Source organism: Heptranchias perlo, chromosome 20 (assembly GCF_035084215.1).
Source record: "Heptranchias perlo isolate sHepPer1 chromosome 20, sHepPer1.hap1, whole genome shotgun sequence".
NCBI lineage: Eukaryota > Metazoa > Chordata > Chondrichthyes > Hexanchiformes > Hexanchidae > Heptranchias > Heptranchias perlo.
Genome location: NC_090344.1, coordinates 28,607,767 through 28,624,311, shown reverse-complemented (window position 1 = coordinate 28,624,311; position 16,545 = coordinate 28,607,767). Strand labels below are relative to the sequence as shown.

Genomic DNA, 16,545 nt, shown 5'->3' with positions numbered 1-16,545 from the left:
GGTTCGTGCAATTTTATCTCTGACACTGGGGAACTAAGAATCAAATTTCGTAATAAGGTATTGTTTATGGTGAAGCAGCAAAGAAAACATTCCATCTTGAAAGATTTAGGTTCAATTACAAAAAGAAACTGTGACCACAACGTTTTCCAACAAGCCGCCTTTTAGTTTCATGTCAGACACACGAACATTGCAGCACGACGTGGAGGCACCGCGCTGATGACCTTCAGGTGTATCCGGGCCGTTCAGACACTTCGTGTGACACAAGAGCTTTCCAATCCCCGCCAGCTCCTGGACGCCGAGACTTTCGTTAAAAGCAGCATTCACCGGCAGGACCGCTATTCCGCTCCCTTTGCCGGTCTGCGGGAAATCCGATGCTGAAAAACACAAAGCAGGACGGACAGTATCTGGAAAACAGTTGAACTTTCAGTGTTCAGACTTTGATGAGAACCATAAACAAGACTTTGGGTACATATAAAGTGGGTGTGGTGTAGCAGTGCGCTGTTCCTTTATAAACTGTGGGAGTGTAGATATGAGTGCGATGTTTATGTATGAACTGTGGGAGTGTAGATATGAGTGCGATGTTTATATATGAACTGTGGGAGTGTGGACATGAGTGCGATGTTTATATGTGAACTGTGGGAGTGTAGATATGAGTACGATGTTTATATATGAACTATGGGTCTGTATATATGAGTGCGATGTTTATACATGAAGTGCGGAATGACCGGGAGGGGCAATTCCTCCCGGGGTTATACGTTCTTCCAACATAAGGACACAACGTTCAATTAACAGTGGGGCGGAAATAGCTCAGTTGGGAGGGCGTTAGAATAAAGGTCTTCTGATCTCGTGTTTCGGCAGTTTGAGTTATTTAGTTTCTGCTTCTTTGAATCCTAGAATCATAGAATGGTTTCAGCACGGAAGGAGACCATTTGGTGCGTCGGGTCCGTGCTTGCCCTTTGCAAGAGCATTCCAGCTCGTCACACTCCCCCGCAGTTTACCCGGAGCCCAGCACCTTTTCCCTTCAAGTACTTATCCAGTTCCATTTTGAAAGCCACGATTGAATTTGCCTCCAGCACTCACTCAGGCAGTGAATTCCAGATCTTAACTACTCGCTGTGTAAAATCGTTTTACCTCATGTCGACTTTGATTCTTTTGCAATCACCATAAATCTTTGTCCTCTGGTTCTTGACTCTCCGACCATGGGAGCAGTTTCTCTCTATCTACCCTGTCTGGACTCTTCATGATTTTAAATACATCGACCAAATCTCCTCTCAACATTCTCTGCTCGAAGGAGAACAACCCCAGCTTCTCCAGTCCACCCACGGAACTGAAGTCCTTCATCCCTACAACCATTCTATTAAATCTCTTCTGCACCCTCTCTAAGGCCTTCACAGCCTTCCTAAAGTGCGGTGCCCAGAACTGGACACAATACTGCAGTTGTGGCCGAAGCAGTGTTTTATAAAGGCTCATTGTAACTTCCTTGTTTTTACACTCTATGCCTCGATTTGTAAAGCCCACGATCCCGTGTGCATTTTTAACCGCTTTCTCAATTTGCGCTGCCACCTTTAAATATTTGTTCAGATTTCTCGGTTCTTGCAACTCCTTTCGAATTGTGCTCTTTAGTTTATTCCGCCTCTCCTCGTTCTTCCTCACAAAATGTATCGCTTCGCACTTCTCTGCATTAAATTTGATCTGCCATGTGTCCGCCCATTCCACCAGCCTGTCTTTGTCCTATCACTATCCCCCTCGCTGTTCACTACACTTCCAAGCTTTGTGTCATATGCTAATGTTGAATTTGTGCCCTGTACACCAAAGTCCAAGTCATTAATATATATCAAGAAAAGCAGTCGTCCGAGTACCGGCCCGTGGGGAACACGACTGTAGACCTCCCTCCAGTCTGATAAACAACCGTTCACCACTGCTCTCTGTTTACTGTCACTTAGCCAATTTCATACGGTCACAGCCCCTTTTATTCCATGGGCTTCAACTTTGATGACAAGCCTATTATACAACACTTTATCAAACGCCTATTGGTAGTCCATACATATCATGTCAACCACATCGCCCTCATAGACTCTCTCTCTTACTTCAACAAAAAACTCAATCAAGTTCGTTAAACACGATTTGCCTTCAACAAATCCGTGCTGCTTTCCTTAATTAATCCACACTTGTCCAAGTGACAATTAACTTTGTCTCGGATTATCGTTTCTAAAAGTTTCCCCTTCACCGAGGTTAAAGTGACTGGCCTGTAGTTCCTGGGTTTTTCCATACACGCCTTTTTGAACAAGGGTGTAATATTAGCAATTCTCCAGTCCTCTGGCACCACCCGCATATCTAAGGATGATTGGAAGATTATGGCCAGCACCACCACAATTTCCACCCTTCATTCCCTCAGCAACCTTGGATACATCCCATCCGGACCAGGTGACTGATCTACTTTAAGTACAGCTGGCCTTTCTAATACCTCTTCTTTAACAATTTATAGCCCGCCTCGTATCTCAACTCCTTCTTTTACTGTAACTTGGCAGCATCTTCTTCCTTGGTAAAGACAAATGCAACGTACTCATTGAGTACCACAGCCATGCCCTTTGCCTCCATGCGTAGCTCTCCTTTTTGGTCCCTCATCGGTCCCACCGCTCCTCTTCCTCCCCGTTTACTGTTCATGTGCCAAAAGAAGACTTTTGGATTCCCTTTTATGTTAGCCACCAGTCTATACTCATACTCTATGCCCCTTTTTCACTTTTCAGTTCCCCTCTGAACTCTCTACACTCTGCCGAGTTCTCACTTGTATTATCAACCTGACATCTGTCCTGCGCCTCTTTTTTTCTGTTTCACCTTACTCTTTGTCTCTTTCGTCATCCAGGGAGCTCTGGCTTTATTTGCCCTACTTTTCCCCCTCGTGGGAATGTACCTAGACTGTACCTGAACCATCACTTCTTTTAAGGACGCCCATTGTTCAATTACAGTTTTGCTTGCCAATCTTTGATTCCAATTTACCCTGGCCAGATCCGTTCTCAACCCACTGACATTGGTCCTCCTCAATTAACTAATTTTACTCTAGATTGCTCCTTGTCATTTTCCATAAACATTATGGATTCTAAACCTTATGATACTATGATCGCTGTTCCCTAAACGTTCCCCCACTGACATTTGCTCCACTGGGCCCATCTCATTCCCCAGAATCAGATTTGGGTCGATTCTTGCATTTATTTACAGTGATATTTTATATCCGCCACTGAAGGATTGAGGATGGAATAGAAAGAAATGAAGTTTGGGAAAATTTCGATCGTATTCCTTTAGCTTTTATTTCTCGATTCCCCTCTGCCTTTTTCTCTTGGTTTTGTCTCCCCCGGTTCCAGGTGACCATTTTATTTGATGCATTTGTCCTAAACTGATGTCTTTTCCAGATCTCGTGACGGTCAGACCCGCTCTGCCTGTCTGTTACTGCTTCTGGCCATTAATGGGAACAGGCCGCGAGTTAAACGTTTATCTGCAAACCAGAGGAAGACAAATAAAAAGAATGATCTGTTTTTTCCGCCCCGGGGGCAAAGATGCAATCGATGTTAACCAGAAAAATTCCCTTGACTCGGAGTGTGGATTTGCTTGTAAAGGTTGGATTTTAAGAGTTGCAAAAAACCGGAACAAATACAGTGAGCTTCTGATTGCCCGCACAGGGATCAAACCCGCGATTTTGACTAATCACGTGAGCTAACGAACCATTCAAATAGTCCGTTATTGATCTGAATTATGTTTTGTACCTGCACGCTCGTTGGCAGTGGTTTCTGTAAATAGATCCCTAAATCTGTCTACTCCTCCACAATTCCTCGCTTCTCGCCATTTAGAAAATACTCTGATCTATCTTTCTTCGGACAAAAGTGGATGACCTCGCACTTTCCCACATTGAACTCTATTTGCCGCAGTTTTGCCCACTCTCTTAATCTGTCAACGTCACTTTTCAACTTCCTGCTTCCATCTACATTATTATTGTGTCACAGGAAAGCTGCGTGTTCAAATCACGCGGGGCTAACAGTTGTTTTTAGAGTTGATCGGATTCTGGATGTTCCAGAATGAATGTTTTATTTGCTCATTCTAATTATACAGAACCTTACTCTAAAGTCTGTCTCCCGAGTTCCCCAGTTTCAGGGAGGTGTCTCTTTCTGCCCTCGACTTTTACATAGAGTCTACAGCACCGAAACAGGCCATTCGGCCCAACTTGTCAATGCTGGCGTTGATGCACCACACGAGCCTTCTCTCACCCTTCCACATCCATCCCGATCAGCATATCCTTCTATTCCTTTCTCCTTTGTGTGCTTAACTAGTTTTCCTTTAAATATATCTGTGCTGTTTGTCTCAACTACTCTTTGTGCTAGCGTGCTCCACATTTCGACCACAGCCTGGGTAAAGAAGTTTATCCTGAATTGACTATTGGATTTATCAGTGACTATCTTATACTTATGATCACTAGTTTTGGACACCTCCACAAGGCAAGTGGAAAGATTTTCTCCATGTCTACCGTATCAAACCATTTCATTATCTTCATTACTTCTATCAGGTCACATCTCGGCCTTCGCTTTTCTAGAGAAAAGAGCCTTAGCCTGTTCAGCCTTTCCTGATAAGTATATCCTCTCAGCCCTGGTAGCATCCTTGTGAATCTTATTGCACCTTCCCCATTACCCCTATATCCTTCTTATTATATGGAGACCTGAACTGTAGCCAGCACTCCAAATGTTGTCTAACCTAGGCTCACTGAAAGTTTAATATAACTTCTCTGCTTTTCAATTCTATCCCTCTAGAAATGAGCCCCGGTGCTTGGTTTGTTTTCTTATAGCCTTATTAACCTGCGTCGTGACTTTTAATGATTTGTCTATGTACCCATAGATCCCTTTGCTCCTCTCCTCCATTTCGACTCTTATTATCCAGCAGTATGTGGCCTACTTATTCTTTCTACCAAAATGCACCCCCTCACACTTAACTATATTGAAATTAATATGCCATTTGCACGCCCATTCTGCAAGTTTACTAATGTCTTCCTGTATTTTTCGCATTTTTCTTTTGTATTAACTACAGCACCCAATTAGGTGTCGTCCGCAAATTTTGAAATTGTACTTCCGATTTCCGTGTCCAAATCATTAATGCAAATTGTGAACAACAGTGGCGCCAGCACCGATAAATTGTGAACAACAGTGGCGCCAGCACCGATAAATTGTGAACAACAATCGTCCCAGCACCGATAAATTGTGAACAACAGTGGTCCCTGCACCGATAAACTGTGAACAACAACTGTCCCAGCACCAATAAACTGTGAACAACAACGGTCCCAGCACAGAAAAATTGTGAACAACAATGGTCCCAGCACCGATAAATTGAGAACAACAGTGGTCCCAGCACCGATAAATTGAGAACAACAGTGGTCCCAGGGCTTTTGACCTTGAACTTCAGTTGAAACTTTTGCATAAAATGAAAAGAAGTCCCCAAATCGCCCCACGTGAATCTCAAACGCTTTGGGAAGAAGTTCAGTGCAAACAATCAGAACTTTAAAAGCACCTCAGTGACCTGCACTTGCTTTGAATGGGTTTTGTTGGCTATTACATTCGACCGTGAAATCGGCCTCGGCTTTCATCTCACCGAAGCTCACTGTCGCCGCTCTGTATCTGTCAGCGTGTAAGTGACGAGCTTGGATCAGGCCCGGGTCTTATCCAATTTTTGAAATATCACAAGCGCCAGGGAAAAGGAACTTGGAGTCGAACTGTCCCTATTCGTGATGAGTTGAAGGAATATCGATCCAAGCAGATCTGGACAGCGCACAGTGCAGTCTCACAGGAGTTCCATATCCACTGTTCAGCTGCTCGGCAATCATAAATTTTAACTGAACTTTACTCTGGCCCGGAGTCACCCTCTGAAATCCAGTCTTTCTCGGACACATTTTTTTCTTAACATTACAACCACCGGTTTAAAAGTGAAAACTACGGTCCGCTTCACTGTGAGTGCAAGAGACAACTTTATAGATGCTGTGTAGCGTAAAAGGCCGGTTCGTTGGACTTGCTCATTTCAACTCATCTTATTTTCAGCAAACCTGAAAATTACTGAAATGGAGGATGGTGAATCACAGCTCGAAAGATCAATGCTGTCCACCACTGGGTGACTGAGTCTTCCAACATAGAGGCATTTAGGGGCAAGGGGAGTTTGAAGTTCAGAAATATGACAGCACCGATTTTCAATCGTGCAAGCTGCACAGCCTTTATTTTTGAAAAGTAAACTGATGATAAGACAGCAGTTATATTTATCGCTGCAAGCTGAAGCTTTCGCTCCGAAAATTAATGGTTCAGTTCGTAAGGCATTGTGTTTCTGTCGCACAATTGCTTATTGATAATGGTTGGTGGTTCAAGTCCACTCACAGAGAGAAGGGGGTAACTGTTACCTTAACATTCATTGTCTCGCATTGCCAGGTTTCTAATGTGTCTCTTATTTGCTGCTATCAGCTGAGCACGGCTGATATTCCACCAATTAGCCGGTGATCGGAGAGCAGGCACACGAACAATAAATAAAAAACCGAGATTGGCTTCAAGGAAATCAGAAATCTTCTTGACAGACCAGGTCCGAAGAGAAGACTCATTGTTTGACGGAGAGCTGTCTCGCTGTGACGTGGATATTTCTGCAGTGAGCAAGACGCAAACTGTTTCCCATTTTTCCGCAATGATTGTCACTCCCCTTACTTTGGAAAAGTCAAATTGTACTCACAATCCGACAGGTTTCAGTTGATTTGTGAGGGATCATTCAAGGATCCTGCAGCGCTGCCTCCGTTAACAACAGCAGTTCGAAGCCGCATTTCAGACGCAGCAACAATCCCATCAGTTGTTCGCTGTTCCCCAGCTCCCGGAGTGAGCGAGACCGTGACAGCAGCGTCATTCAGGCCGCCTGTCCGGCTCTGCTCTCTCCAATCACTGGCTGCCAACTGAAAGCAGCGAATACAGTCTCAGACCGAGCATTACTGCCCTTCCCTGGGAAACTGGATACCACGGCCCGACCAAGCCTTCACATACACCGAGCACAGGCAGAGGAAGCTCCGCGAAGTTTACATACTGATCACTTGGCCTTCCAGCAGGATTTACCGAGAACCAAAGTGAGTGAAACTGTCATTAGGCCTCATTGAGAAAATCTGGGTCAGCAAATCACAGCTGCTGGAGTCAGGATGAGCCAACGGTCTAAGGCGCTGTATTCAGATCGCAATTTCCCCTCGTGGTGTGGTTTCGAATTCTCACATTCAGTCCTTCACATGTCGGATTTTTTTTTTGTTCCTTCTGCTGGAGGTGATTTTTCCGCGCAGTTGATTTGCTGCTTCCAGAAAACCAACCCGACATCCGTCCACGGCAGGTTTGTTTTTATTGGTTGTAAGAATGTGTAGTGTTTGGGGTCAGCAGAACACGGCCCGTGGAATCAATCCATTGTGACATTGACCAGTTGTTCCAATACCTCAGCCACTCGCCTCATCTGGCGAAATGGGAATCCAGATGTGGTTAATTGCAATTGCGATTATTAAATATGAATGAATGTAAGGAATCTTACAACACCAGGTTATAGTCCAACAAATTTATTTTAAAATCACAAGCTTTCGGAGATAATCTCCGAAAGCTTGTGATTTTAAAATAAATTTGTTGGACTATAACCTGGTGTTGTAAGATTCCTTACATTTGTCCACCCCAGTCCATCACCGGCATCTCCACATCATAAATAAGAATGAGTAATGGACACAGTCTTTGGGCCTGTGATCTCAATACTCATATTCGCATGACATATGCATGTGGACTTTAAACGTTTTGTGTGTTTTTGATAAAATGGTGAAAAGCAGAGTGTGCGGGTTTTTTTGCTCGTTGTGAGTGCTTTACTTCCTCGGTGACTGAATGGTGGGAGATGTTTGCTATGAAATATACACATGTGAAGTACTGTATATTGTTTGTGTGTAAGATGTTTTCTACTAAAATTCGTTCATGCGCCAAAAACGATGTCACCATAGCCACGCCTGCGGCTCGTCAGCAATTTCTCCTGGACAACACTGCATGGAGGCATAGAGCATGGCCGAGTGGATTGAGCCCGGACATTGATATTCCAAGATTGTCCGGGTGGGTTTCGATTTTCGTCGCTCACAAACGTTCCATTGACACGGAGTGATTGGCGGCTGCTGTTGCATAATATCACAGTCAAGCAAACGCACACACACTTTGTATGTACACATTTGTGGTTGTGCAATAGTGGGGGTCAATATTTCATGTACTTTAATTGAGGCGGCACGAGTTGGGGTTGTACGATAAAGTGGAGCATTCGTCGCCCTTCTGTGTAATTGAGGTGAGGAATTTAACTGCACCAGATTCCTTGAATCATAAACATGGAACATTTTTAACCAAGTCCGAAAGTCACGACTGTAAAATGGGAACGGATGACAATTCAACTCAGGCAAAACACAAAAAAACTTATTAAAGTTTATACTGTCACTTGGTCACCAAGGTGGAAAACCGACAACGTTGATAATTGCTCAGGTATGTCCTCTACAGAAAAAGCAGGAAAAATCCAATCCAGTCAATTACCGCTCCATCAGTCTCCTCTCAATCATCAGCAAAGTGATGCAAGGAGTCGTCGGCAGTGCTATCAAGCAACACGTACTCACCAAGAACCTGCTCACCGAAGCTCAGTTTGGGTTCCGCCAGGACCACTGGGCTCCAGACCTCATTACAGCCTTGGTCCAAACATGGACAAAAGAGCTGAATTCCAGAGGTGAGGTGAGAGTGACTGCCCTGGACATCAAGACAGCCTTGGCCGAGTGTAGCATCATGGAGCCTTAGGAAAGTTGAAGTCAATGGGAATCAGGGGGAAACTCTCCAGTGACTGGAGTCATACCCAGCACAAAGGAAGATGGTATGGTTGTTGGAGGCCAATCATCTCAGTCCCAGGACATTGCTGCAAGGGATCCTCAGGACACTGTCCTAGTCTCAACCATCTTCAGCCGCTTCATCAATGACCTTCTCTCCATCCTAAGGTCAGGAGTGAGGACGTTTACTGATGATTACACAGTTTTCAGTTCCATTCGCAACCCCTCAGATAATGAAGCAGTCCGTGCCTGCATGCAGCAAGACCTGGGCAACATTCAGACTTGGGCTCATAAGTGGCAAGTAACATTCAACAGCCAGGCAATGATCATATCCAAAAAGATAGAGTCGAACCACCTCCCCTTAATATTTAACGGCAACACCATCGCCGAATCCCCATCATCAACATCCTGGGGGGCACGATTGACCATAGACTTAACTAGCTTTGCACGGTAACATCGTGGTTATGTTACTAAATTAATAATACAAGCAGCCTGCACTAATTTATCCAAAAATATGCGTTCAAATCTCGCTACGGCAAGTGGGAAATTTAAATTCAATTCAATAAAATCGGGAATTTAAAAAACTGTAATCAGTAAAGACGACCATGAAACTTCTGGATTGTCGCAAAAACCCATCTGGTTCAGTAATGCCCTTTTGGGAAGGAAACCTGCCGTCCTTACCCGGTTTGGCCGATATGTGACTCCAGACCCACAGCAATGTGCTTGATTCTCAATTGCCCTCTGAAATGGCCCAGGAAGCCACTCAGTTGCACAATCTCACCAAAAAAAAATCATAATAAGAATAAAACCGGAAGGAACACTCGGCACCGGAGACGACAAAGGCAAACCAAGCCCTTGTTCATCCTCCAAAGTCCTCCTCACTGACATCTGGGGACATGCGCAAAAATTGGGAGAGCTGTCCCACAGACGAGTCAAGCAACAGCCTGACATAGACATACTCACAGAATCGGACCTTTCAGCCAAGGTCCCAAACTCTTCCATCATCCATCTCTGGGTATGCTCTGTCCCATCGGCAGGGCAGATCGACCGGAGGTGGCGGTACAGTGATCAATAGTTCGGAGGGAGCCCTCAACATTGACGCCGAACCGCATGAAATCTCATGACATCAGGTAAAACATGGGCAGGGAAACCTCCTGCTGATTACGACCTAACGTCCTCCCTTAGCTGATGAATCAGTCCTCTTCCATGTTGGGAAGCACTGAGTGTGGAAAGGGCACAGAATGTACTATGGTGGGGGACTTCAATGTCTATCACCAAGAGAGGCTCGGTGGCACCACTACTGAATGAGCTGGCTGAGTCCTGAAGGCCATAGCTGTCAGACTCGGCATGCGGCAGGTGGTGAGTGAACCAAGAGGTGGGAAAAACCTGCTTGACCTCGTCTCTCACCAATCTACTTGTCGCAGATGTATCTGTCGATGACAGCATTGGTAGGAGTGACCACCGCACAGCCCTCGTGGACACGAATTCCCGTCTTCACAATGACGACACCATCCAACGTGTTTTGTGGCACTACCACCGTGCTGAATGGAAAAGGTTCAGAACAGATCTGGCAGCTCAAAACTAGGCATCCATGAGGTGCGGTGGGCCATCAGCAGCAGCAGAATTGTATTCCAGCACAATCTGTAACCTCATGGCCCGGCATATTCCCCACTCTAACATTACCAACAAGCCAGGGGATCAACCCTGGTTCAATGAGGAGTGGAGAAGAGCATGCCAGGAACAGCACCAGGCGTACCTAAAAATGAGGTGCCATCCTGGTGAAGCGACAACACAGGACTACATGCATGCTAAACAGCAGAAGCAACATGCTATCGACAGAGCTAAGCGATTCCACAACCAACGGATCAGATCAAAGCTCTGCAGTCCTGCCACATCCAGTCGTGAATGGTGGTGGACAATTGAACAACTAACGGGAGGAGGAGGCTCTGCAAACATCCCCATCCTCAATGATGGCGGAGTCCAGCACGTGAGTGCAAAAGACAAGCCTGAAGCTTTTGCAACCATCTTCAGCCAGAAGTGCTGAGTGGATGATTCATCTCGGCCTCCTCGCAATATCCCCACAATCACGGAAGCAGGTCTTCAGCCAATTCGATTCACTCCACGTGATCTGAAGAAACGGCTGAATGCACTGGATACAGCAAAGGCTATGGGCGCCGACAACATCTCGGCTGTCGTGCTGAAGATTTGTGCTCCAGAACTAGCCGCGCCTCTAGCCAAGCTGTTCCAGTGCAGCTACAACACTGGCATCTATCCAACAATGTGGAAAATTGCCCAGGTATGTCCTGTCCACAATAAGCAGGACAAATCCAATCAGGCCAAATACGCTCCATCAGTCGACTCTCAATCACCAGCAAAGCGATGGAAGGTGTCGACGACAGTGCTATCAAGAGGCACTTACTTACCAATAACCTGCTCACCGATGCTCAGTTTGGGTTCCGCCAGGCCAACTCGGCTCCAGACCTCATTTCAGCCTTAGTTCAAACATGGACAAAAGAGCTGAATTCCAGAGGTGAGGTGAGAGTGACTGCCTTTAATATCAAGGCAGCATTTCACCGAGTGTGGCACCAAGGAGCCCGACTAAATTGAAGTCAATGGGAATCAGGGGAAATCTATCCACTGGCTAGAGTCATACCTAGCAAAAAGGAAGATGGTAGTGGTTGTTGGAGGCCAATCATCTCAGCCGCAGGGCATTGCTGCAGGAGTTCCTCAAGGCAGTGTCCTCGGTTCAACCAACTTCAGCTGCTTCATCAATGACCTTCCTTCCATCATAAGGTCAGAAATGGGGATGTTCGCTGATGATTGCACAGTGTTCAGTTCCATTCGCAACCCTCAAATAATGAGGCAGCCCGAGCCCGCATGCAGCCAGACCTGGACAATAACCAGGCTTGGGCTGATAAGTAGCAAGCAGCATTCCCACCAGGCAAGTTCGAGACAATGACCATCTCCAACAAGAGAGAGTCTTATCACCTCCCCTTGACATTCAACGGCATTACCATGGCTGAATCCCCCACCATCAAAATCCTGGGGGTCCCCATTGAACAGAAACTTAACTGCACCAGCCGCATAAATATTGTGGCAACAAGAGCAGGTCAGAGGCTCTGAATTCTGCGGCGAGTGACTCACCAAAGAATTTCCACCATCTCCAAGGCGCAAGTCAGGAGTGTGATGGAATACTGTCCACTTGCCTGGATGAGTATAGCTCCAACAACACTCAAGAAGCTCGACACCATCCAGGACAAAGCAGCCTGCTTGAATGGCACTCCATTCACTACCTTAAACATTCACTCCCTCCACGACCAGCGCACCGTGGCTGCAGTGTGTACCATCTATCTGATGCAATGTAGCAGTGCTATTCGATAAGGCTTCTTCGACAGCACCACCCAAACCCGCGACCTCGACCACGTAGAAGGACAAGAGCAGCAGGCACATGGGAACAACACAACCTGAACATTCCCCTCCAAGTCACACATCATCCTCACTTGGAAATATATCGCCGTTCCTTCATCATCACTTGGTCGCAATCCTGGAACTCCCTATCAAACAGCACTGTTGGAGAACCTTCAGCACACGGACTTCAGCGGTTCAGGAAGGTGGCTCACCACCACCTTCTCAAGGGCAATTAAGGATGGGCAATAAATGCTGGCATTGTCAGCGACACCTCCATCCGATGAAATCATAGATTTCGGAGAAAGGTTGCAGCAAGGAAGGAGACCCTTCGTCTCAATGCAACAGCAATCCAGCTGGTCCCACTTTCCCATCCGATCGCCGTCGCCCGGAAATTATTTTCATTTGAAGTAATTATCCAGTTCCCTTTTGAAGCCCGAGGTTGAACCTGCCTCCACCACCCCCTCGGGCAGTGCATTCCAGGTTTGAACCATTCGCTGTTTGAAAAAGTTTTTCCTCATGTCACCTTTGGCTCTTTTGCCAATCACCTGAAATCGATATCCGCTGGTTCTTGACACTTCAGCCAATGGGAAAAGTTTCTCCCCATCTATTCTGTCTGGACCCATCATGATCTTGAATACCTCTATAAATTCTCCTCGCAACCGTCTCTGTTCCAAGGAGAACAATCCCAGCTTCTCCAGTCTATCCACGTAACTAAAGTAGGTCATCCCTTTAATAATTTTAGTAAATCTCTTCTGCACCCTCTCTAAGGCCTTCACATCTTTACTAAAGTGCGGTGCCCAGAACTGGACACAATACTCCGGTTGTGGCCGAACCAGTGTTTTATTAAGTTTCATAATGTCTTCCATACTTTTGTACTCGATGCCTCCATTTATAAAGCCCAGGATCCCAGATGCTTTTTAATGGCTTTCTCAACCTGCTCTGCCACCTTCAACCAGCTGTGCACATAAACCCCCATATCTATCTGTTCCTGTACCTCTTTTAGAGTTATGCCCTCTAGTTTATATTGCCTCTACTCGTTCTTCCGACACGAAATGGATCAGTACGCATTTTTCTGCGTTAAATTTAATCTGCCACTTGTCCGCTATGCCACCAGCCTGTCTATAACCTCTTGCAGATTATTACTCTCCTCCACACTGTTTACTACCCTTCCAAATTTTGTGTCATCTGCAAATTTTGAAGTTGTGCCCTGCACACGCAAGTCCAAATCATTGATATATATCAAGAAAAGCAATGGTCCCAGCATTGACCCCTGGGGAACACCACTGTACAACTCCCTCCATTCCACAAAACATCCGCTCTCCACTACTGTCTGTTTCCTGTCCCTGAGCTAATTCTGTATCCATGTTTCTACTGCCCCCTTTAATCCATGGGCCACAAGCTTACTGATAAGTCTAAAGTGCGGCACTTTATCAAACGCCTTTTGAAAGTCCATATACACTGCATCAACTGCATTGCTTTCATCTACCCTCTATGTTAACTCATCAAAATATTCCATCAGGTCAGTTGAACACGATTGGCCTTTAACAAAGACGTGCTGGCTTTTCCTAATCAATCCACACTCGTCCAAGTGACTGTTAATTCTGTCCCAGATTATCGTTTCGAAACGTTTCCCCACCACTGACATTACCTGACTGGCCTCTTGTTGCTGGGTTCACCCTTGCACTCTTTTTTGAAGAAGGGTGTAACATTTGCAATTCTCCAGTCCTCTGCACCACCCCCGTATCTTTGGATGTTTGGAAGATTATGGCCAGTACCTCCACAATTTCCCCTCTTACTTCCCTCAGCAACCGAGGATGCATCCCATCCGGATCGGGTGACTGATCGACTTCAAGTGCAGCTGGCCTTTCAAGTACCCGTTCTTTATCAATGTTTAACCCATTCAGTATCTCAACTATATCTTCCTATGCTGAGACTCTGGCAGCATCTTTACCCTTGGTAAAGACATATGCAAAGTATTCTCTTTGCCCCACTTATTTCCCCTTTCAGTTCCCCTCTGAACTTTCTATATTCTGCCTGGTGAATGAATCAAAAAACAAGTTAGGATTCCCGTCAGCCTGAAACAGAAAGTTATTCGTTCATTAATGGCGCTTTGAACAACTATTCGTCTTTTTTCATAATTTAATGAGCATTGCGAAATTAATACAGTGAACTATTTTGGAGAAGTTAATTCCCTGATCGGGAAAAGGACCCGTCTCCCACACTGAGAGCATTTGCAGACGGCAGCGATCTTCTGAGGGTTTCCGACAGCAACGTGTGCGGCAGAGTTTCTGTAGTGTAGTGGTTATCACGTTCGCCTAACACGCGCAAAGTCCTCGCTTCGAAACCGGGCAGAAACATTTTTGGGCCACCCCCTCTGCCTCCATGAGTCGATCTCCTTTCTGGTCCCGAATTCGAGTCGGGTTCTCACGAACCTTTTAATGTTGACATGCCTGTGGAAGACTTTTGGATTGCCTTTTATGTTGGCCGCCAGTCTATTCTCATACCCACTCGATGCCCCTCTTATTTCCCCTTTCAGTTCCCCTCTCAACTTTCTATATTCTGCCTGGAATTAAAAAAAAGTTAGGATTTCGGTCAGCCTGAAACAGAAAGTTATCAGTTGATTAATGGCGATTTGAACAACTATTCGTCTTTTTTCAGAGTTCAATGAGTATTGCGAAATTAATACAGTAAACTATTTTGTGGAAGTTAATCCCCTGAACGGGAAAGGGACCCATCTCCCACACTGAGAGCATTTGCAGACGGCAGCTATCTTCTGAGAGTTTCCTACAACAATCCGTGTTACAGAGTTTTGTAGTGTAGTGGTTATCACGTTTGCTTAACATGCGTAAAGCCGTCAGTTCAAAACCGGGTTAAAACGTTTTTGGGCTGCCTCCATGAGTCGATCTCCTTTATGGTCCCCAATCAGAGTCGGGTTCTCACGACCCGTTTAATGTTTACATGTCTGTGGAAGACTTTTGGATTCCCTTTTATGTTGGCCGCCAGTCTATTCTCAAAACCTCTCTTTGCCCCTCATATTTCCCCTGCAAGTTTCCCTCTCAACTTTCAATATTCTGCCTGGTGAATGAATAAATAAAAAGTTCGGATTTCGGTCAGCCTGAAACAGAAAGTTATCAGTTGATTAATTGCGATTTGAACAACTATTCGTCTTTTTTTAGAGTTTAATGAGTATTGCGAAATTAATACAGTAAACTATTTTGTGGAAGTTAATCCCCTGAACGGGAAAGGGACCCGTCTCCCACACTGAGAGCATTTGCAGACGGCAGCGATCTTCTGAGAGTTTCCTCGTGCACCGTGTGCTGCAGAGTTTCTGTCGTGTAGTGGTTATCACGTTCGCTTAATAGGCGACAGGTCCCCAATTCAGATCCGAGCATAAACATTTTTGGGCCATCCCCTGAGCCTCCATGAGTCGATCTCTTTTATGGTCCCGAATCACAGTCTGGTTCTTCCGACCCGTTTAATGTTTACATGCGTGTGGAAGACTTTGGGATTGCCTTTTATGTTGGCCGCCAGTCTATTCTCATGCCCTCACTTTGCACCTCTTATTTCCCCTTTCAATTCATAGAAGTTTAGAATCATAGAAGTTTACAACATGGAAACAGGCCCTTCGGCCCAACATGTCAATGTCGCCCTGTTTATACAACTAAGCTAGTCCCAGTTGCCTGCACTTGGCCCATATCCCTCTGTACCCATCTTACCCATGGAACTGTCCAAATGCTTTTTAAAAGACAAAATTGTACCCGCATCTCCTCCTGCCTCTGGCAGCTAGTTCCATACAGTCACCACACTTTGAGAGAAAAAAATTGCCCCTCTGGACCATTTGTATCTCTCCCCTCTCACCATAAATCTATGCCCCCTCGTGAAAGACTCCCCTAAATTCCACTCTGAACTTTCTATATTATGGCTGGTGAATGAATGAATAAAAAGAAAGGTGGCATTTCCGTCAGCCTACAACAGAAAGTTATTAGTTGATTAATGGCGATTTGAACAACTATTCGTCTTTTTTCAGAGTTTAATGAGTATTGCGAAATTAATACAGTAAACAATTTTGTTAAAGTTATTTCCCGAAACGGGAAAGGGACCGGTCTCCCACACTGAGAGCATTTGCAGACGGCAGCGATCTTCTGAGGATTTCCTCGAAGCACATGTGCGGTAGAGTTTCTGTAGTGTAGTGGTTATCACGTTTGCTTCCCACGCGAGAGGTCCTCGGTTCAAAACCGGGCAGGAGCATTTTTGGGCTGGCTCCATGAGTCGATCTC

General features: G+C 45.5%; 2 non-coding genes across 2 annotated transcripts; both read left to right on the top strand.

Annotated features, from left to right (window-relative positions):
- Positions 1–14,552: 14,552 nt before the first annotated feature.
- trnav-aac (transfer RNA valine (anticodon AAC)) lies at positions 14,553–14,625 on the top strand. The gene has a single exon. It is a non-coding gene; the product is annotated as a tRNA-Val (tRNA).
- Positions 14,626–16,443: 1,818 nt separating this feature from the next.
- Positions 16,444–16,516, top strand: trnag-ccc (transfer RNA glycine (anticodon CCC)). Its single transcript has one exon. It is a non-coding gene; the product is annotated as a tRNA-Gly (tRNA).
- The last annotated feature ends 29 nt before the right edge of the window (positions 16,517–16,545 follow it).